Below are 23170 nucleotides of genomic sequence, written 5' to 3' on the forward strand. Positions count from 1 at the left end.
CGCCTTGAGCGCACTGCCGTGTTGAGCTGTCGCTCCTGCCAGGTCACCCTCGGTTGCTTCCATGTGTTGGGTGGCCTAGAGGTCGGGCCAAATCTTCCTCCATCAATTGCCCCCCACTCCTCGCGCTAAGGCAACCCTAGCGCGGGGAGTTCGCGAGGTAATGGGTGGATTTGACCCGTATTTCAAACTGGTTGACTGATGGCGTGAAGTGTGCGTACGTACGTCAGGAGATTTCCGGATTCCTCGAGCGCCAAAAAGTTAGAAAGCGCGCCAATCCGTCTTTAAACGCTGGGAGACGTGATAGAGGGTGTTTATTTCAAATTCAAAAAACGTGCCACTACTGCTTTCAATCCTGGGAGACGTGCGCCGGCGCCACTTCAGTTTCCAAAGATGTGTGGCCAGTCACGTCTTGGACTTAGGAGGCGTGCAGTCAGCTTGATCGTAAGCCGTTGGATTTGCCTTGATCAGAGCCGTCGGTTTTCGGTCACTGTGGGTATAAATAGTGGGGGACCCCCAGTTGCTTTCCATCGCCATTCTCCTGCGTTCGCTTCTTGAGCTCGCGTCAACCTTCCGTAGTTCGTTAGCTTTTTCTAGGTGAATCAGTACTTTCTTCCTGGTTTTCCTTTCCTCCCGATGTCTAGCTCGGACAGCTTAGACAGCTTCTTGAGGGGGTCAGATGTAGGTTCCACGAACCGAGCTGCAACCCCTAACAGCCTTAGTGAGCCCAAGGTAGAGCTCGAGGATGAGTTCAAACCCGTAGGCCGAGTTGCCTCGGGTAGTTTGGCGTCCTCCTCCCGTCGAGGTCGGACGATAGACAAGTTCGGGTCTTCAACCATGACGCCTGAGGGGCTTTACTCCCTTATCACCCAGTTCAACCTGCCCGGGGAGTATACTTACTTTATACCCTCGAGCGATTTCCCTTGGAAACACGGTCCGGACGAGATCGTGATATTCCGGGAGCAGCTCGTCGCCAGGCTGCGCCTACCTTTCCACCCTCTTATCGTCGAGGTTATGAACCACTTCGGTGTCATCGTCGGTCAGCTCCACCCGAATTCTATCCGCAATTTGGTTTGGACTATCTCCCTCTTTTGCGAACACATTCTGCCTTTAGACCTAGAGATCTTCTCTTCTATTCTCATGCTTAAGAAGCAAGCGGGTCCCCTTCTCGAGCGTAGGCGGGCGTACTACCTGTCTCCTCGCCCGGGGTTCAAGCTTTTACACGATCTTCCCAACAAGGTTCCGACGTGGAACGGGACTACTTCGTGGTACGAAGTGCAACGGGGTGGCCGTTCCAAACCGGGTGGGGGTTGGCTACCCCTGACCCCGGTGTTACGCTAGATAGAGAGACGGCAAAGGGCCTTCGGGACTGGGCCCGGCTCGGGCTAAAATGCCACCATTATCTGACGGAGGCCAAACTCATCCAGGCTGGCCTGAGTTCGGGTAGGTTCCTTGCTCAGAGGCTTGCCTTTGTTTTGCTTTCCATTCTTTCATTTTCCTGATGCCGAGCTCTTTTTGCGGGTGCGATAGACGTAGAAAAAACTTGCGGTGGGAACATGTTTCATGCCATGAAGAGGAGGAAGCGAGTTGCCAAACGGACTCGTGCTGAACTGCCCCGAGATGCGGAGCCCGAGGTACCGAGCTCTTCGCCAATGGATCCGCCTAGGGAGCCCAAGATGGCCCCTCCAGTACAAGAAGCGGTAGGGGCCCCTTATGCCAAGGCTGCTTATACGCGGGCTGGGCCTTCAGGCTCGGGAGGCCAAGGCGAGTTCATGAGCGTGTTGTCGCCGAACCACGCTCTTTGAAAAAGTAAGGAGGCTATTTACCCTGAGGAGGTCGCAGCGTGGGCCGAGCTTCCTTTGAACCACGTAGCCGGGTGTGCTGCCTCTTATGCCATGGTGGTAAGTCAGTGACTTCTTGTCGGGCTCCTTGTCATTACCTTTCTCGCTATTACTCTTTTAACATTGTCGTTATTTTTCTTTTTGGTAGGTGAACTCCTCCATCCATGCTTTAGCGGCCCAGGCAGAAAGGAGCTTGAGGCAGGCACGAGCTGCCGAAGAGGCTTCCCGCGCTGTCGAAGCGGCTTCTCGTGCTGCACAGGCCAGGCTGGCAAGGTCTCAGAGAGACACCGAGGCCCTGGGAGTGGTGGTGAAGCACATGGCGGACCTGAGGCTGGACTTGCAGCATCGGGTCGAATACCTTCAGGAGGATATTAGGGAGAGGACTGAGATCTTTTCTCAGGGCATCGAGGATGCCAAGAAGAAGGCCGTCGATCACTATATCGCCTCGCCATGCTTTGACGACCTGATGGTGGGCTCGTACAGAAGGGGTTTTAAACTGAGCTGGTGGATGATCAGGAACACGTACCCCGAGCTCGACATCAGTGCCATAACTACTTCGCGCATTACTTCGGAGATGGCCAATGCGACTGATGGTGAACCGGATTCTGAGGATGAGGCAGGACCTTCGGGTATCATTGAAGTGCCTTCCGAGGGCGAGGAAAATGTACCTCCGGGCCTGTGAGCTCGCTTCTTTTTTTTTTTTGGAATGTACACAGAGTATTCTACAATGAAATGTCCTCCTTTTGGTTAAGTGTTGTTCTGTCACCCTCTCTTTTTTCCGAACTGACTATATTGCCGAACTGACTATATACCTATGATGATGAGATGCCGAGGTCCTTATTAGCTCGCTGTTAGCACTTCGCCTGTCAGCTAGGTGTTAGCATTTTGCCTTTGCTTGCCCATGCCGAAGAGGTGACTAAGTCTTATGGTGCCGAGGTCCTTGTTAGCTCGGCATTCTAGCCCTCAGGCTCTGGTAGCGACTCCTAGTCCACTTCGTTTGGTGATTTATAGGTAGTATCGTCTTAAGTTGACAACGTTCCACTTCCGGGGTACTTGTTTGCCCTCTAGGGTTTCGAACTCGTATGCTCCCCCGAGTGTTCTCTTTACTCGGTAGGGTCCTTCCCAGTTCGGTCTGAGTTTGCCAACGCCGGGCTCGGGTGCCATGATCTTACGGAGGACCAGGTCGCCGACGCGGAAGTTCCGCTTTTTTACTCTGGCATTGTAGTACCGAGCTACTCTTTGCTGGTAAGCTGCGGTCCGGATGTACGCGAGGTCTCTTACCTCGTCGAGTAGATTGAGGTTGGTACGCAGCTTGTCTTCGTTTGTTTGATCGCCGTATGCTTCTAGTCGCAGTGTGGGTACTTCGATCTCCGCCGGTATTACTGCTTCGGTGTCATAGGTAAGGTTAAAGGGGGTCTCCCTCGTGGCGGTTTTCTCCGTAGTTCGGTGGGCCCATAGAACACTGGGTAGCTCGTCCGCCCACAGCCCTTTAGCTCTATCTAGTCGCGCTTTTAGCCCGCGGAGGATAGCTCTGTTCATGACTTCTACTTGACCGTTTGCTTGCGAGTGCGCAACCGATGTGAAATTCTGCCGAATCCCCATACCTTGGCACCATTCCTGAAATTTGATGTCCTCGAACTGCTTGCCATTGTCGGAGATCAGTACCCGAGGTAACCCGAAGTGGCATACTATGTTCTTCAAAAGAAGTTCTGGACGTTTCGAGCTGTGATTGTTGCGAGGGGTTCGGCTTCTACCCACTTTGTGAAGTAATCCACTGCCACTACTAGGAACTTCCTCCCACCTGTTGTTGGCGGGAATGGTCCTAGTAGGTCGATGCCCCATTGTGCAAAGGGCCACGGACTAGTGAGGTACTTGAGGTCGGTGGCAGGCTGATGGTGGATATTGGCGTGCCTCTGGCACTTGTCACATTTTCTAACGAGCTCGATGGCCTCTGCCTTCATCGTTGGCCAGTAGTACCCATGTCGAAGTGCCTTCTGGGCGAGATCCCTGCCCCCCAAGTGTCCGCCGCACAGACCCTCATGGGTGTCGCGTAGTACGAGCTCGGCCTCGGTAGGTCGCAAGCAACGTAGATAGGGGAGCGTGTAGGATCATCAGTACAGCCGTTCGTCTATTATGACATACTTGGCTGCCTGGCGTTGCACCCTTCTGGCTGCGTTGCAATCTGTAGGGAGGGTTTCGTGTAGCAGGAAGCTTGCGAGTGAGTCAACCCAGCTCGGCTCTGCTCCAAGGACGGGAGCAACCTCCTCTGCCCCCCTGAGAATACTAGGCCGAGGTAAGTCCTCTATATACACGGTTCTCATGGTGTTGTCACTGGTGCTGGCTAGCCGGGACAGGGCATCGGCCTCAGTGTTCTCTGACCTCGGGATCTGCCTGATGAAGTGTGATTGGAAGTTGAGCAGAATCTCCTTTACCTTTGCTGAGTAGGCGATCATGGTTGACTCGCGAGCTTCATATTCGCCGGTGACCTGGTTGACAACGAGTTGGGAATTGCTACAGACGACTATGTGCTTCGCTCTTACTTCTTGCGCTAGGGCTAGCCTAGTTATCAATGCTTCGTATTCCGCCTCATTGTTGGATGCCGCGAACTCAAAGCGTAGTGCATACTCCAGTTTTATGCCACTCGGGCCGCGAAGAACTACACCGGCTCCGCTGCCCTGCTGATTTGAAGAGCCATCTACGTGAAGGATCCAGGGCTCCTCATCCCAGTTCGCGCTCAGCCTAACCAGGAGAGATACCGAACTGGGTGCGACCTCACGATGCTCGAACTCAACCTGCCTGGGAGCACCGAGCTCACCCGAACTGGGAGCCTCGTGCTCGATCGGACTAGGGACCTCGGAGCTGAATGTGCATTTTGCAACAAAGTCTGCCAAGGCTTGCGCTTTGATGGCAGTTTGGGGCTTGTACTGGAGGTCGTATTCACTGAGTTCAATGGCCCACTTCGTCAACCGACCGGAGACCTCGGGCTTGAGTAAGACTTGCCTCAGAGGTTTATCGGTCAAGACAATGACAGTGTGAGCCTGGAAATATGGGCGGAGTTTCCGAGCTGCAATTATCTGTGTGTATGCCAACTTTTCTATCTGCGGGTATCTCGTCTCTGCTCCCTACAAAATTTTACTAACATAATAGATGGGTCGTCGGACCCAATCTACTTCTTTTATTAGTACCGAACTGACCACCTCGTCGCTTGCCGAGTGGTACAGTTCTAAGACATTGCCCTCCTCGGGCCTGGTTAAGACCGGCACACTAGCGAGGTAATTCTTGAGCTCGTCGAGCGCGAGCTGGCAGTCGGGGGTCCATTCGAACCCTTTGCCTTTAATTGCCTTAAAGAAAGGCAGGCAGCGGTTTGCCGACTTGGACATAAAGCGGCCCAGGGCGGCTATGCGGCCATTTAACCTTTGAACCTCCTTCAATTTTTGTGGCGGTCTCATGTCTATGATTGCCTTAATCTTATCTAGGTTGTCCTCAATGCCGCGCTGGTTAACGATGTGCCCTAGGAACTTGCCCGAGGTGACACCAAAGATACATTTGTTTGGATTTAGTCTCATGTTGAATTGCCTTAGGATTTGAAATACAAAACACAAATCGTGTATTAATTCGTGCGAGAACTGTGTCTTGACGACCATGTCGTCTACATAGCACTCTATCTTTGTGCCAATTAAGGGTTGAAACAGCTTATTCACAAGCCTTTGAAAGGTTGCCTCAGCATTTTTTAATCCGAAGGGCATAACCTTGTAACAGTATAGGCCGAACTCTGTGATGAATGAGGTCTTTTCCTCGTTGGTCGAATCCATTCTGAGCAGTGGGAAGCAGTCTTTTGGGCAGGCTGGTTCAGGTCGGTGTAGTCGACGCACATGCACCACTTGTCGTTGGTCTTCTTTACCAGAACGGGGTTGGCTACCCAGCTCGGGTAATGGACTTCTCTCACGAAGTTGGCTGCGAGAAGCTTCGCGACCTCCTCGTCGACTGCTTTCCATCGCTCCAGGGCTAGGTTGCGTTTCTTTTGTCTAACGTGCCTAACTTCAAGATCGGTATTAAGTTTGTGAGTTATAAGGCTGGGGTCAATACCGGGCATATCGGCCGCAGACCATGCAAAAATATCTAAATTTTGAAGTAAGAAACTTACCGGTTCGAATCATAGAGGTTCCTGGACGGAAGCACCGATCTGTAGCGTTCGAGCTGGGTCCGCATCTAAAGTTGGGATCGCGACCGTTTCTTCTGTGGGCGCAGCTCGTTTCTTCTGTGGGCGATCTGTAGCGTCCGACCGTTTCGTCGGCTACCTTGGTTTTTCCCTTCAGGGCGGCAACATAGCACTTGCAGGACTCGAGCTGGTCGCCCTGTGCTACTCCCACACCGAAATCTGTAGGAAACTTCATTTCCAAGTAGTAGGTGGAGACCACTGCCCGTAGGACATGAGTGATTGGCCGCCCTATTATGGCATTGTATGGGGAGGGGGTCGTGACCACCAGGAAATCGTGGTTAAGTCTGACCGCACAGGGCCATGTGCCGACTTCCACAGGTACTGTCACTTTCCCGAGGGGCCTGACTTCCTCTCCGCTAAAGCCCGCCAGAGGAGTGTTTGCGGGCTTCAACTCGCTTCTCCGCAACTGAAGCTGGTCAAATGCCGACTTGAAGAGAATGTTCGCCGAGCTGCCTGAATCAACAAGCATGCGCCTGACTTCGAAGTCGTTGATCCTTAGTTTTATGACAAGCGCATCATCGTGGGGGTAGTGGACCCCCCGTGCATCGTCTTTCGTGAAGAAAATCGATTCCTCCGTCTTCGACCTCTTCGGAGAGTTCTGCTCTTCTCGGGCAGCTTCGCGAACTGACGCTCGAGCCGCTGCCGAAGTACAACCCGCTACTACCGAACCTCCCACTATCACATGGATGGTTCCCCGAACTGGCCTCTCTTCTGGAGGTTGTCTTTGCGACTGTTCGGTCGGCCTGCTGCTGGACTCAGGAGCATCCTTACCGTGCTCCCCTTGCCGACCTGCCATGGGAACTATGACCGTGGTCTCTATGGAAACTGCAGTACAAGTTCTTGTTCCTCTCGTTTGGGTTCCCTTTTAGGCGGGGTGGCCACTTTACGTACGGGGCGTCTTTGATCGTCATCAAGATCTCAGCCCGCTTCGTGTTCAAGGGCGTGTAGTCTGTTCGACCTGCCATGGGAGCTCGGACGGCTGGCTCGGTTTCGGCGCTCGAGCTGGATCCTTCCAGTTGTCTCCTTGATTGGGGAGTTCCTCTCTCTTTCTTTTCTCAAACCCACCCCCATTCCTTTGGTTGATCTCCTCCTCCGTTCGCATGAACTTGTCCGCGAGCTTAAGGAACTCAGCAATGGTCGCGGGCTGGTTGGCCACTATGTGCCACTTGAACTCCTTGTGTGTCACCCCCATCTTGGCCGTCACGAGCTGAACTACGGGGTCCAGGCGTGGGATCTGTAGGCATGCGTCGTTAAACCGCTTGATGTAGCTGTGGATGGGCTCCCCTTCCTTCTGGACCATGCCGAGGAGGCTCTCCTCGGTTCGGGGGCACTGCTTTCTGGTGACGAAGTGCGCGGTGAAGACCTGCACGAACTGGGCCCAGCTCCTTATTGATCCGGGGGCCAGGTTCCTGTACCAGGTGCGAGCCACTCCTCTGAAGGTGGTAGGAACTGCAAGGAGTTCTGATGACAGGGGGGAAGGGACTGAGAGGATAGGGGCAGCCTTTACCTCGTCCGAGCTCGCTTCTTCGCCCCGGAGCTCGAGCAGGACGCAGGTTGCAGTTTGGCGGCTTCGCCGGCGGTGCCTCTGCTGCTTGGAAGGCCCGGCGTTGGCACTGCTTGCCTCGGTGTTCCCGAGCTCGATAGGCCTAGACTGCTGGAGGTAGTCCGCGGCTAAGGCGCTGAACCGGTTTTCGGTGTACAAGGGCCCGTCCTGAGAGCGCCGAGGTGATGCTGACTTGATGGATCGGGTTCCTGGTCCACCGGTGTGTGGCGAGGTGGGGGCAGCCGCTCTCTCTCTTGCCGGGGGATGAAACCTGGCTTCTAGAGGGGCTCCGAGCCTAGGAGGCCCAAGCTTGGGAAGCCTCCTAGTGGGAGTGCCCGCCTTGAGGGGAGGGCTTGGCTCGCCTAACGGCGGGGTGCCAAGGTGGGAGCTGTGGCTGACTTTGAGGCAGTTGGGGGAATTGCTGCTGGTAGTGGTATTGGGATACATGGTGCAGCATCTGCTGCTGGTAGATTTGATGTTGTTAAACCTACTGCATTTGGGCTTGGATGGCCCGCATGCCATGCACCAGGTCATCAAGCTGGTTTTGGCTAGTTGCCGGGGGAACAATGGTTGGTTCAGCAAAGGTGGTTCCAACAGAGGGAGGAAGGGGGACGTTCATGGCGGGAAGATTCACGGGCGCCACTGTTCATGGCGCATTCAGGCTGGGGATCCCATCCACCGGAAGGGGGATGGTGAACTGTCCGATGCACACCACAGGGACTTGAAGTTGTTCCCCGGTGGCGTTCATCTCCGTGCTACGTCCGGCATTGCTGGAAGAGGCCATGGGTGTTGGGGTTTCTTGGAAAAAAAGTGCTATGAAAGTTTTAGAGGGAGGCTTTTAGAAGCGTTCCCACAGACGACGCCAATTGATGGAGCGCAATCCGGTCGGTCCTAGCTGTCAACGATCTTGCCTCTGACTGGAGCAAAAGGTGCCTGAAATGGGGAAGAAAGCAAGTAGTCTCCGGGGAGGAATCCGGTGAGAGTGCTCTGAAGCTCAAGTTAGTATTTTCTCAAAGGCAAGATAAAAAATCAGATGGCGCAAAGTTATCACGTACCTTCATTCGTGGGGGGAAGAGGGCCTTTTATAACCACTTCACGCACTCACTCCCAAGCTCTTGTCAGGTCGGATATCATTACCTCTGCACTTCTGCCAGTTCGGGTGTCATCACCTCTGTTGGGGCAGACAACCGCCATCGCTCTCTTTGTTGGAGCCGTCTCTGTAACTGGAGGTGGCGGTGGCAAGTGGTCGTTGAAGTGCGGCTGTCAAGCGTCAGATCCTAAGTCAGTCAAGCGCGCCGCCTCAGGATATAGACTCCTTTGGTGAGGTACGGTTGTTCAGTTCGGCGGCCTGGAGACGAAGTGTCAGAGTGGTGTGCGAGGTGAAGTCTTGAGTTCGGATAGAAGTGTGGCCCGAACTGCCCTGGGGTGGGCCAGTTCGGGTTGATGCCCTTTGCGCTCCTTGTAAGGCTCGGGGTCAAAGGGAGAGTTCGGGCTCCTTTTGGGGAGCTCGGACCGCTGGTTCTTCCTCTCGGAGCTCGTGCCTTGAGTGCACTGCCGTGTCGAGCTGTCGCTCCTGCCAGGTCACCCTCGGTTGCTTCCACGTGTTGGGTGGCCAAGAGGTCGGGCCAAATCTTCCTCCATCATAAGTAATTAAAAAAATTAAGAAACTAGTCTATGAAAGAAGTATTCTCCAAAACTATTTCAATAATAATCCATTATTATTATTATTATTATTATTATTATTCAACTAAATAATTATTAAAAAAATAGGAAATTAATCTATCAGAAATTGTTTCATAATTATTTAAATAACAATCCATCATCATCATCAACATCATTATTATTATTATTATTATTGTTTCAATAAATAATTATTAAATAATTTAGGAAAATTATTAAGTCCATCTACACTGATCTAGACCACTTGGTTGACTTTGACCATACCGGGTTTTACATTTTTTAACAACAAATGTTTACTTTTAATTAAAAAATAATGTAATTTACTATAATTACAATTACTTTGATTAATAGTAAATAATTTAGGCTTAAAAAGTTAATAATTTACTTTAATTTATTATTATTGTAAATAATTAATCTACTATACATTACTACTAATCAATAGAAATTTCAATAATTTTTTAGAAATGATCATAAAATATTATAATTTATTGTTATTTAATTGATCATGGGGCCCGCCAATAATAGATATTGTAATTCATTGTTTGGCTTCCATCCAGGCAAGTTAATTGGTGTTCGCATAATTCAATCGGCCCCTTGCAACCTTGCATTGGAAATATCTCCAATGAATTAATCCCAACCCAAGGCTGTAAAGGCTGTTAGAACGGACTTTAATTTGCCTTGACTGAAGATGAACTCATTGCATATAGCCCCATGTGTATACAACACACGTAACCAGGGGGAAATGTTTCCAATTCACGGGGATAGTGTATTGTGAGTAGGCATGGATAGAGTTCTTGTAGACAGGAGATCCAGAGTCATTCCATACATGGGGCTTGTGTATGAAACATTGGAACACTAATGTGTTGGTTTAAGTGTACGAAACACTTGTGTGTTTACTTGTGACAAGATTCATACACCTGCATAAATTCACAAATTCACAGCAAATCGTGTGCGATTTGAGGCATCATCCAAGGTGATGAACATTTTGTGGAGGATTAGAATGTCTTGGAAATAGTCCATCCTTCATCCCCTTATACCCCCAACCCCTGGTGGCAGCGGGACAGGTGACAAGTTTGACATTGTTCTTTATGACTCAGGCTCCGGGTTAGCTAAAAGAAATAAATTAAATATTGCCATAGCGCCATTATCAATTTATCATAATATGAAATTTGTACGTCAATGTGCATTCAAAAAATAAATAAATAAATAAAACAATAGGATATCAAACCAGACGTATAAGACCTTTGTTTTGGGTCCTGATATTGTCTTATGGCCTCTGAATTTTCGATATATTTTTAATTATAGTTTCTTTATCATTGTCAAAGTAGAACAAATAAGAATAGCAAAACACTGTTAGATGATTGCTGACCTTGTCTAGGTCACTAGGTGGATATATAAGGGGAAAGCTTCTGACTTTCTGGCAGAATTTTCCCATTTCTCCATTATACAAGGTCTTAGCTAGGAAGTTAGGATAGAGGAGACGGGAGGTAGGGAACATTTTCTCTTTTACTGAAAAACCTAAGAGAAGGGGAATTATTTGGGCACACCTATGAGTCGTCATTCACGGGGGGAGTAAGGTTTAGCTGAACGCTTTGGCTGTTCAGCAAGAGCTAAAGTTTTAGCTGTTTAGCGGACTATGGAATCAATGATAATATTTCATATTAATATTTAAATACATGGGGTCCACATCTTTACAGTGAGGCCCATTAATTTATTACTAACATGGTTCTGCAGCCGGCTGAACAGTTAAAAAAATACATGGGCCCGCATGCACCTTTTACAGTGGGCCCATGAATTTATTATTGACGTACAATTTCATCATTGGTTCCACAGCTAGTCAGCTGAACAGCCAAAGCATTCAGCTAATTGGAATTCCATTCATAGAGGTATTTGTATCAAAACACAAAACGCCTTAATGTTTTGAATCATAATCAATAATAGAACAATAATTTACAGCATTTCTTTGTAAAATTTAGGTCTCATTTGTTTTTCAAAATGTAGGGGCAGGTAAGTTGATGGGTCCTTGATAGGCTGATACTCCAGTAAAGGCGTATAGGTCTATATCTTTGGTCGTTTTTTTTCTTTGAAACTGGTTTAGAGAAGTCGGTTTAAGGCCAGTTTTCCCCTAAAATAGACCAAACACTTAAAATCCACCTGTAGGGGAATAAAGGGAAGCCTCAGGATGGTGTTTGGTATCCATGTACCTTTTGGAAGAAACAGTGCCAACAACAAATTGATTATCAAGAAAACACCAATTTTAACGTTTTTTTTTTTATATTTTTTACTGTTTGGCTTATATGGCGTCTAGTGGCGCCTAATGGTGCTGAAGTATAAAAAATAGTACAAAACGTTTAAAGCAGATTCTATCTCGTAGAAAAAATTTATCTACCAAACAACCTCTAGGTAAATCATTTACTCATTTACACTAAAATTTACTAGTACACATGATGCGATATTTGATTAAAACATTCATTGTATAACAACTTTTAAGTGGGGAATAAAAAAACAGTGAGAAGTGGTAATTTCTGAACACAATTGCTAAGGGTAACGCCAACGAGGACTTATTAATTTTGCTTACCAAAAATGAAATGTACTTGAATCACTCAACGATATTCACGGGCAGGAGAAAACGAATTAGCAGTACATGGAAATTAAGGGAAATCACGTTGATATTTCTGCTGTACTTTCTTAATAAAATTGACCAAATGGGGTGGTATTAATAATAATAATAATAATAATAACAATAAAAACGTAACGGAGACTGGAAAAACAATTGTTATCGTACGTAGCTAGGGACGGCGAACCAAACGTTGTTCTAGACTTCTAGTATGTACAACGCATCCAGATCCAGTCAGAGTTTCTACGCTGTTCATCTACCTTCCTTCCTACAGATTTAAATTGAGAGTAGTTGAATTTTCAATCTTCAACGTAAGACTAACGACCAATTCATCCCCATGTCTTAAGAGGGAATTGATAAAACAACGAGTTTGAAATTTTGAGTACGCATATATGCATTGAAGATTTTGGAGTCATTGCGATGATTCTACAATAAAAAGCCCATTTTGTCGTAAAGAAAAAAAGGAGGAACCTTTTCCCTCCTGCCAATGGCTATAGATCTCCCATTGCTCGAATCCCTGCTACTGCTCTTCGTTTCTATGAATGCCGTCGTAGCCTTAGCCCAGGACAATGGCAGTTTCGTCTGTAATGGCTTCCAAAGAGCCAATCTGCGCCTGGGTGGAACCGCTGTTATCCATCCCACTGGTCTTTTGCAGCTAACCAATACGTCCAAGCAAATAATAGGTCGTGCTTTCTACCCAATTCCTTTGGAATTTAACAAGTCTTCTTCAGCTGAGTATTCTCGGTCTCTCTCCTTTTCTACCACATTCGTATTCGCTATGGTTCGCGGGGCGACTAACGTCAGTGGCCATGGAATCGCCTTCGCTTTCTCGCCTTCCTTGGAGTTCTCAGGGGCTGTCGCAAGCCAGTATCTGGGGCTCTTTAATTTGCCGACTAACAATGGAAACTCTTCCAATAATCAAGTGTTCGCCATCGAGTTAGACACCATTCTTAGCCCTGAATTTTCTGATATAGATGATAACCATGTGGGGATCGATGTAAACAGCCCAAGGTCGATCAAAGCGGCTCCAGCGGCTTATTACTGGAGCGAAGAAGGGAAGAATAAGAGTCTGGTCCTCGTAAGTGGAGATCCTATACAGGTTTGGATAGAGTATGATGGGGTGAAGCAGCAACTCAATGTAACATTGGCTCCTTTGGCTAACCCAAAACCAGACCTTCCTCTGTTGTCGACTTCCATAGATCTTTCTTCGGTTTTTGTAGATTCTATGTATGTTGGTTTCTCTTCATCTACTGGTGCGGTTGCAAGCTCCCATTATATTTTAGGGTGGAGTTTCAGCAGAAATGGCCAAGCACAAAGGCTAGAACTATCTCGTCTTCCTTCACTTCCAATTCTAAGAGAGTCCAAGGCAAAGCAACGACTTTTGAAAATCGGGCTGCCATTGATGACAGTAGCAGCTCTACTTATAGCAACGATGGGGGGCATATACATAATCAGGAGAAAGAAATATGCAGAAGTACGTGAAGATTGGGAGCAGGAGTATGGGCCTCATAGGTTCTCATACAAGGACTTGTATAGAGCCACCAAAGGATTCCGGGACAAAGAACTTCTGGGTGTTGGAGGGTCGGGAAGGGTTTACAGAGGAGTGCTACCGGCAGCCTCCAACACACAGATCGCAGTGAAGCGAATCACCCACGACTCAAAACAAGGGATGAAAGGATTTGTGGCGGAGATTGCAAGCATGGGAAGGCTGCGACACAGAAACTTGGTGCAGCTACTCGGCTATTGCCGACGAAAAGGAGAGCTCATCTTGGTCTATGACTACATGTCTAATGGTAGCCTCGACAAGTTCTTGTTTACCAATGAGAGGCCTAACCTTAGTTGGTTTCAAAGGTACAAAATCATCAGAGACGTAGCATCTGGTCTTCTGTACCTGCATGAAGAGTGGGAACAGGTTGTCCTACACAGAGATGTCAAGGCTGGTAATGTTCTATTGGATGAGGATATGAACGGGAGATTGGGTGATTTCGGGCTTGCGAGATTATATGATCACGGAGCCAACCCTCAAACCACTCATGTGGTTGGCACTCTGGGCTATCTTGCACCAGAGCTTACTAGAACCGGCAAGGCAACTACAATCACTGATGTGTTCGCTTTTGGGGCCTTAATGCTCGAGGTTGCTTGTGGCCGGCGACCCGTAGAGATGCGAGCATTGCCGGAGGAAATGATTTTGGTAGATTGGGTGACAGAATCCTGGAAGAAAGGAGCAATTCTTGAGACGAGAGATCCACGACTGGGCGACGATTATGTGGTGGAGGAAATGGAATTAGTTTTGAAACTGGGGCTGCTATGTTCACACCCTCTGCCCACCTGTAGACCCACCATGAGACAGATCCTGCAATATTTGGATGGGGTTGCTACTTTGCCCAATGTATCACCATTCGATGTCTGTAGTACTGCTGTCGTGGCTTCTGCAAGTGAACAAAGATTTGGTCATTATGTGGTGTCATACCCGACAATATTGATTGGGAAGACGCCGGTTCAAACATTGTCTAGAATCGATTCAATCCTCATCGATGGCCGCTGAATGAATCTGTTCACCATGTAATCTTTTTTCAATTTTTTGATGCCAACTTAAATACAGCCACAGGGGCTTTTGTGTTCTTTGTGATTTAAGGACTGAAAAGAAAGAAATAGAGGGGAAAAAACAAAGCGAAAGACCCAATTGCAAGAATAGTTTATGTTCTTTAAATGTTGAAAGAACAGCTCCTCCTTAATTTGTTTTCCATTTTTCTAATGCACAGAAAAAGACAATAACTATCAACGTCCATACACATGTGGAAGAAACCTTCAAAGCAATAAATTTGTTTTGGGGATATGTCTTTTATCTTTTCAGCTGCTTGTAGAGAATTTTCAACTTTCCTCCCTTTTGATACAAGGCAAGAGAGTCCTGACTCGTGAGTACATAGATGGACCCCATTTAAAATTATAATTATTCCTTTTTCCTCTAGAATTTGTTGAAGGCCTCCAAAGCCACAAAAGTAGACTTTTGATCTGTTGTACCAATTCCATTGAGAAAACGATTTCCCATTTATCAGATAAGTTTAAATTCTGACGAGGATGTAGACTCCACCATTTCAATACATATTTATTTAATAACTAACTTCAACTAACGAGGATGCAGACTTTTGATCTGTGTAATGCCAAGGTTAGAAGTATTCCATTATTATACCAAACTAATGGGATTAATTAGGAGACTTTGGACCATTCAAGTTCCATGATCATGGAACAACTCCTACCGAAATGAGCCTTGACAACTCTCATGATAATTATTATTAGGAGCCTCTAATGAACCAAACTTTAGGGCTTTCTATACTTGAAATTGCTTGTGACTTTGATTAACACTCTACAACAGCCATGCTAATTTTGTCTCCTAAGAAGGTGTAGATCTTCTTTTTATTTGTTCAATGAATCAATTAGTTTTTATTGGCCAAATCATAGGCATGTATCAGATAGGGTTTCCCTCAGTCACTGCCAATGTTTTAAAAAATAGCCCAAAATGGAACAGTTTTTTCTTTCTAGGTAGAGGGTCAATGATTCAACCATTCAAGTTAAATGGGTAAAGTGTGATATCATTTATTAAACAATAAAAATATAAAATAGATAAAATTTGATGTATCTATAATATACATTATATTAACAAAAAAGTTTAATAAATAAAAAATTTTAGTTATTAATGATGGGAATGACTAAAAATGCGAAACAAAAACAGAAAATGAGAATTAATATACTTAATGTGTAAGCCGGAATCAGATGAATCAGCAGTACGAATAAAACCTGGACAAGTAATAGATCAAGCGGTCTGACAGCATTCAATTGCAGGTTGAAAACATTGGTCACCACAGTTAGCTTCACAACCTATGGAGAAAAATATAAAACATTTTTCACGCCTGCTTATGTTATATATGGCAAGCGTCTTATTATTAGGTTGTCCACACTCCACAGAATATGTGGACCCTGGGTTTAGCTACTTTTTGTTGTTATTCCAAAAATTCCACCAAAAGTCATTTTAATAGATCGGCCACACTTTCATATTGGATCTCTATGTGACTCCGGTAGGAGGCCGGTTTCGGTTTGTACCTCAATCACTATACTCTGTGAGTCTGTTACATCATTGAATGAAACATCCTTTGAACCAATGGTTCCCTCTCCGCTTCAGGGCAGGGACCACATTTCCCATCTCTAACCCCAAACCTGATCGGGTATCCTAATTATTCTCATTTTCATCTTGGTCCCCATCAGGGGTGTCAATGGATCGATTTTGAGTTAAACACGTTTAAATTGATTTAGAGTTGGACGGATTGGATGGACCAATAAGATACATTGAATTGGATCAATCTAATCTAAAGTATTTATTTAATTGGACTGGACCTGGTCCATCCCTATTATATTGAATTGGATAGGATTGAATCAATATCCGGTTTTTGATAGAAGATAAGAATACAGGTGACAATGGGCCAAATTTGGATTGGAACCAATTTATATTGAATTGGACTGATTCAAAATAGTCCAGAGTATATTCATTGGATTAGACTGGATCGGGTCTATTTGTGATGGATTCATATTCGACCAACTCAGTCCGATTGACACCCCTAAATTCTCCACCAGAACAGTCTCCATACTTGACTCAATTGCATCAGGGAGGGAAGGGTGCCCTGCGAGGATGGGTAAATTGCCCCTCCCCTTGATAAAATGGAGACTTTATGATCATGGGTTACGCGTTCATGGGTTTTTTTCCGTCAAATACTAAGGCCTCCCATTTCATTATCATGCCTTCAGTTTTGGTGAATGAAAGTGATCACTTCACATTTAATTAATAACATTTCTAAAGTTCATATATCTTTTTTTTTTTAAATATCTTGTAAGTTATGTGATAATAATTTTATCATTTAGGCTCAGTTTGGAAAGAGTATAAATATAAATATGTACATTATAAATGCAAACAAAATAGTCCAAAATACAAGGATTTGTACTTTACATATTTGTATTTTTTTTCCTTTCAAACTGAGCCTTATACTTTTCAAAGGGACAAATTTTTCCTACCATAAATTTATGTGGAAATGAAAATTTAAGATGATACCAATTTCAAAATATATATTTTAATTTGGAGGAAAAACTAACGTTTATTGTTAAGAGCTTTTTAATAAAATAAGGCCCCATTTGGTTTGTGAGAATAGGAGTCTGGAATCGGAATGGGCTATTCTGATTCCAATTGTTTGGTTGGGCGGAATCGGAATTTCATCCGCATTCCTACTGGAATGGTATTCCCCCATTTAAGGGAATGGCCATTCCCTGCCCCTCCCTTGGGAATGAAATCTCATTCCTGTCTGAACCAAACAGACTATAATAATGGACCATTCTGATTCCAATTCCAAAAAATTTTGGTTCTGATTCCGATTCCAAGTACAAACCAAACAGACCTTAACTATTATATTATTGTTCCTTCTCTTCAACTAACGGTGTGAATTATTATTAGATAAACCTTAGGAGTGGTATGCATTTGACAGAAATTTCAAATGAAGTATAAGTAATTTATTCTAATATTAAATAACATTTTACTGTAGGGGAGCAATTTAGGTGGGCCGATATTAAATAATATTTCAAATGAAGTATAAGTAATTTTGACCCAAGCCCAATCCTAATAATTGAGTTGAAGGCCGATATTAAGGTCAAGCCTGAATCTCCTGATCCATCCAATTTGGTCAATCAGCATGCACTAAAAACTCACATAAATGTATATGTAAAAAAAAAATGTATATTGGCACGTATATTTACAAACCTTGCATTTCATTAGTTAATTTTGTGGAATGTTCCTTAATTAAAAACATTTCTAAAATCTCAAACTGCTCTTATATATTTTATAAGACATTTCAACTTATTTTTTTTTCTACAATTCTAACTCAACTTTAATTCAACAAAATTCATCATGAGAATGTCCTGATATATGTATGTATGTATAATATATATATATATATATAGTGGGGATCCGTGCGATGCACACGATTATATAGGAATGACAATGGGGTGGGTTCTGGGCGGGGCACCCTATCCTTGTCCCTACCCCATAGTCAAGACACTCTACCCAATTCCCCATCCCTGCCCCATTCCTAGTGTTAGGTGGGTTCAAGACAAGGCAACCACTCCTCAATGTTGGGCAAGTTCAAAGGCAAGGCACCTCACTCCTCATCAAGGATGGGGAATCCTCAAATTTCCCCACCCCATCCCCAGTATTGGACAGGTACAAGTAGTGGTGTAAACTGGGTCGTGCTGGGCCGAGCCTTGGGCCAAGCTAGGCCACGTACCAGGCCAAATTATGAGAGGCCCATTTAAGAAAAAAACATTGAAAAAGATGTTTAAATTTTTATTTCATATGATTTTTGATGTATATAATTGTTTATATATACAATTGGACCTATTCATGGGCCAAGTAACCTGATGGCCCAGCCTGATCTGACCTGTTATTTTTCAAGCTTGGACAAAATTTTAGGCTTGTGGGTTTGAGGTTGAGCTTTCTCAAATAATCTTGGCCCGATACTATTACATATATAAAAAAGTACTTATGTTATATATAATAAATAATATATATATATATGCTTTTTAAATTATTAATAAATATCAATTTACTATTATGAAATATAAATTAGTTTATTAATTTATTAAATGATTACTAAATTAATCTACTATTAGTTTATAAAAGTATACAAAAAATAAGACATTTTCTATACACATCGGGCTTTGAACTTGGGTTCGAGCTTTGGGCTTTATATAAGGGCTAGGCTCGGACTCAAGATCTAGGTCCGATGGTCAGGCTGGGCTCAGGCTCGAGCTTGCACATTTTCTTTTGATAAAGAGGCCCGTGTTAATTATAAAACTATGATTTTTTATAAATTAACATTTTTATTTAATTCTAGTCTAGTATAAAAAATATATATAACATTTCTACATACATTAATATAAAATTTTTTTATTTAAATATTATATAATAATATTTACCATATATGCATATAACTTCCAAGTTGAGATTATAAGGGGATGTTTAGCTTGGGCCCTATCCGCTAAAGCCATCATTGGACTCCAAAAGTTTGATACCCAATTAGACTTTGGATTTGATTATCTCTAATAATGTGTGGGCATGGTGCATATCTCAACTAGATATAACTTGAAAGAAAATAATTGCTTGAGCCTGCAAATTTATAGATCTAATCAAGTTAAGTTAAGTTATAAATGATTTATTATTTATTATTATTAATTATTAAAATTTTGTTAGCTGTTAAAATATTGTAATTATTAAATTACCGTATTTATTTAAAATACAATAATTTCTAGAAATTATCATATTTTCATAAATATTGCAAATTTCTTGGCTAAAACTAATTAAATGTAATTTTTTGGTAATTAAATATAACTTATTGGTAATTAAATGTAATTTTCTACTATTTATAGCTTAAATTATAATTACTGTGAATTACAATTTAAAAATAGTTATTGTTAATTATATTACTATTAATAATTAAAATACATTATTTTTTCATTATTATTCAGTATTTTTTGCAATAAAATACAACTAGTTTAATTTTTAATTATTTTTAGTATTTTAACTAAGATTTAGGTTTTTCAAAATTTTTGGATTTTTAATTAATTTTTGGTTTCTTTTCATTATTATTTAGTAATTTTTTATATGAGTATTTTTTCAATAGTTTCCAATATTCTCATCATTTATTTTTACATATTAGTCACTACAAAATTAATTTGCATTTGCTTTCAATAAAAATAAATTAAATAACTAAATAAATACCATAGTTAATAAAAGATACAACTAATTTTCAATATTTTTCATTAATTTATGGCTTGGCTATTTTTTTACTAATTTTTTGTTATTTTTTAGTAATAAAATACTATTAATTATTTTTTAGTAAATATCCTTATTAATATAAAATATTGTTAACTTTAAATATTTTTAATTATTTTTGGTATATTAATTATGTTTTTTTATATTTTTTTGAATTTTAATTAATTGTTGGTATTTTAAAACTATCAATTAATATTTTTTATTAGTGTTTATTAAGGTCTTAACTCATATGTAATCTAATAATATTATTAAAACTATCAATTAATATTGTTTATATTTAAATTTCTTATTTTTATTAGCATTTATTAAGTTGGATTTTTAAGTGGAATTGAAACACATTTTTAATATATACTAACTTTTGTTAAATTTTTTTTTAGTGAAAGTTTTTGGGTTTTTTAGATTAATAATTTTTTATTGTTTAACCTCAACCTATTTATATTATTTGATTTATATAATGGTTTTCAACAATAGACCAGGCCAGAAAAACTGGGAACTGGTTAGGCGACCGGTTCCGTTTTACTCCAGAACCATTATTTTGCCAAAAATTGTTGATTTGGTCAGCAAACCACTGACCCAAGCAGTCAAACCGTTTGAACCGTCCAACGGTTTTGGTTGTTTTTTATTTTTATTTTTTGTTAGAACATGCATCTATTCGATTCAAACAGTCAAACCGTTCGACTCAAGAACCAAACCTCTAACCAATTCGTTGTTCAGTTCGATTTTAAAAACATTGATTTATATTATTACTATTCTTTCTCTCTCTCTCTCTCTTAAATGTAATAATAAAAAGCATTAAAATAACAAAATAAGAGGTCTTAGAAAACCCAAAGGTCTCTCTCTAATAGTGTGCAATTTTATTAATCTAATCAAGATAAGCAATGATTATTATTTTATATTTTTAAAACAAAAGAAAATAAGAAAAATGCAAATAGTGGAGAAACTAGATAAATAGATTCTCTCAAAGGAGAGACATGTTGACATGGACCGTCTAATTTTAGTATATATATATGTTACTGTCGACCCATAAAATCTTGAATTATCAGTTCATAAAATAGCAGGTGAACAATTTAGTAATTTTACTATTGTCATAACCCCATTAGTTGGTCAGGAGACAAAAATATTAGAATTTACAAGTTCATTGTCAGAGCAGGGGTTTTTGAGGGTTAAGTGTTACCACACCTTAAATACAGGTTGTCTATATGGAATATACCCAAAAAGATTCCTTTTATAATTTTGTTTAATGTTTTTGGAAGAATTATGAATATATTAAATCAAATACACTGATATCATCACTTGATGTGTAGTTTAATTCCAACACCACGATGAGAGTGAAAATACTCGGTCTAATGTGGTAACCTTTGGGTAGTTTGTAGCACCAATTTTACTATATGAATAATTGTTGTTCGGGTGATGGTTGAGCTGCTCAAGGATGCCACATGGTAATCTCCGCGATCATTCCCTCTTCGAAGCCACATCGATACCATGCATAAAAAAAAGGCACGACTAAGGAGTGTCCTGCATGGACAAGGAAGCGGACTCCACCAGGGAATAGGAAACCTCCTGAAGACCTTGGTGGATGCCCTCATCTCGGTAATCCCAGAAGTCTTATCCATATAGGACACAAACACCCAACTATAAATAGGTATTCCTCGCTTGAGGTAGGTGACTTTTGGAAGAATACTCTTTGAATACCTCTCTACACTATCTCTTCAACCCGGACCAACATTATTTCAACCTACTCGGTCCAACCACATCTTTCTCTACCCAACTAACTTAAGCGTTGGAGTACCTACCTGGGGAACAACTCCTCAGGCCTTAGACCTTTCTCCTGGTTGTAGATCTCAATGCACGGCTTCGTCCTTCCACCTCTGTCTCGTTTAGTTGGTAGGATTATCTAATTGTGTCCTCGGTTCGGAATACCTTGGATTGGACAGTATCAGATTGGCGCTATCTATGGGAAACATACAAAAAATTATCTCCCAAATGCCTTTCCGTGCACTTAAAGCAACCATGCCTAAAAACACATCTTGGGGATCGTACTCACTTTGCACCTCTCCGCCTCAGGAGCCCCAACATCAAATTGTGGTCGACCCTGCGCAATTCCAAGCCATGCAACAAAAAGTCGACTATATCCTAGCCATGATGGAGATGCTGGGGCAACTAGTTGATGCCCTCCAAGCTACTCACCCTGCTACGCAGGCGCCTACTAATGTCGATCCTTACACTGAGGACCCCAAAAAATGGCACATAGATAAGCACAAGGCCCAATCCGACCACGAACAACTACATCCATGTAGAAGATTTGACTCCCTAGCCTGGCCTCGCGTGCACGACACCCGTAGAAGATCGCATCACTCATCTCGAGTGCTGGCGAAAGAACGACTCAACCAATGTCTGCAATAGCCACTGATCTTGATAGCCGAATCTAGCTTGGTTCGAGACCGACCTGCAATCCCAAAAGGGGAAAGTCCATGACCGTGGTCCTAGCCGACAAAGACATCGAAATCAGAGAACTAAAAAAGCGATTGGCCGAACTGAAGTGCTACCAAGCAAATAGAAGTGCAGCTCCTCCAACGGCCTGGCCCTTAGAACAACACTATAGCCAGCCCAAAAAGGAACCCATCTTCGTCTAGGAGATCGTTGATGAGCTTCCCCTAATCGGTTGGCAACACCCTCATTTTGAGAAGTATGATGGAGCATTGGACCACAACAATCACATTGAGGGGTTCAAGGCCATAATGATGTTGCACAACTCCTCTGAAGGTCTCAGGTGCAAGGCCTTTGTCGCCACCCTCCACAGAGTTGTCAGAACCTGGTATGCCTCCCTTCTACTATGGTCTGTATCCTCCTAGGAGCATTTGGAAACGCAGTTCCTAGCACAGTTCACCGCTAGCCAAAGGCACTGGAAGACGTCGGTCAGCCTCATGCAAGTGTGATAGAGGAAAAGAGAGACCTTAAGGGAATACTTGGTGAGGTTCAACTTCGAGGCCTTCTAGGTCCAAGCTCTAGATCAGTCAGTAGCTGTGACAACCATCATGAGTGGACTGCGTTCCTAAATGTTCAACTTCTCATTGCAAAAGAACCCTCCACCCAACCTGATCGCGCTCATGAAACATGCACAGAAGCATATGAACACTAAGGAAGCCTAGGCACTACAAAGGAGCGAAGATGACCAACATGAACAGAAGTTGAAAGACCATGATGAGTGCAGATTAGACAGAGATAGTAAGAGACAGGACCACTGACCAAGGACCCCGCCGCCAATATACAAAAACTTTACTCCCCTGAACGTGCCACGAGTGAGATACTGATGCAGATCCACAATCGCAGTTTCGTTAGGTGGCCCGAAAAGATGAAGTCATAGAACAACAAAAGAAATCAAGACAAATACTACAATTTCCATCGA

The 23170-nt window shown here is 43.3% G+C and overlaps 1 pseudogene; it reads left to right on the top strand.

Annotated features, from left to right (window-relative positions):
- Nucleotides 1-11765: 11765 nt before the first annotated feature.
- On the top strand, nucleotides 11766-14589 carry LOC104601078 (L-type lectin-domain containing receptor kinase SIT2 pseudogene; annotated as a pseudogene).
- The last annotated feature ends 8581 nt before the right edge of the window (nucleotides 14590-23170 follow it).

This window comes from Nelumbo nucifera, chromosome 2, assembly GCF_055504915.1.
Source record: "Nelumbo nucifera cultivar China Antique chromosome 2, China Antique-T2T, whole genome shotgun sequence".
Lineage (NCBI taxonomy): Eukaryota > Viridiplantae > Streptophyta > Magnoliopsida > Proteales > Nelumbonaceae > Nelumbo > Nelumbo nucifera.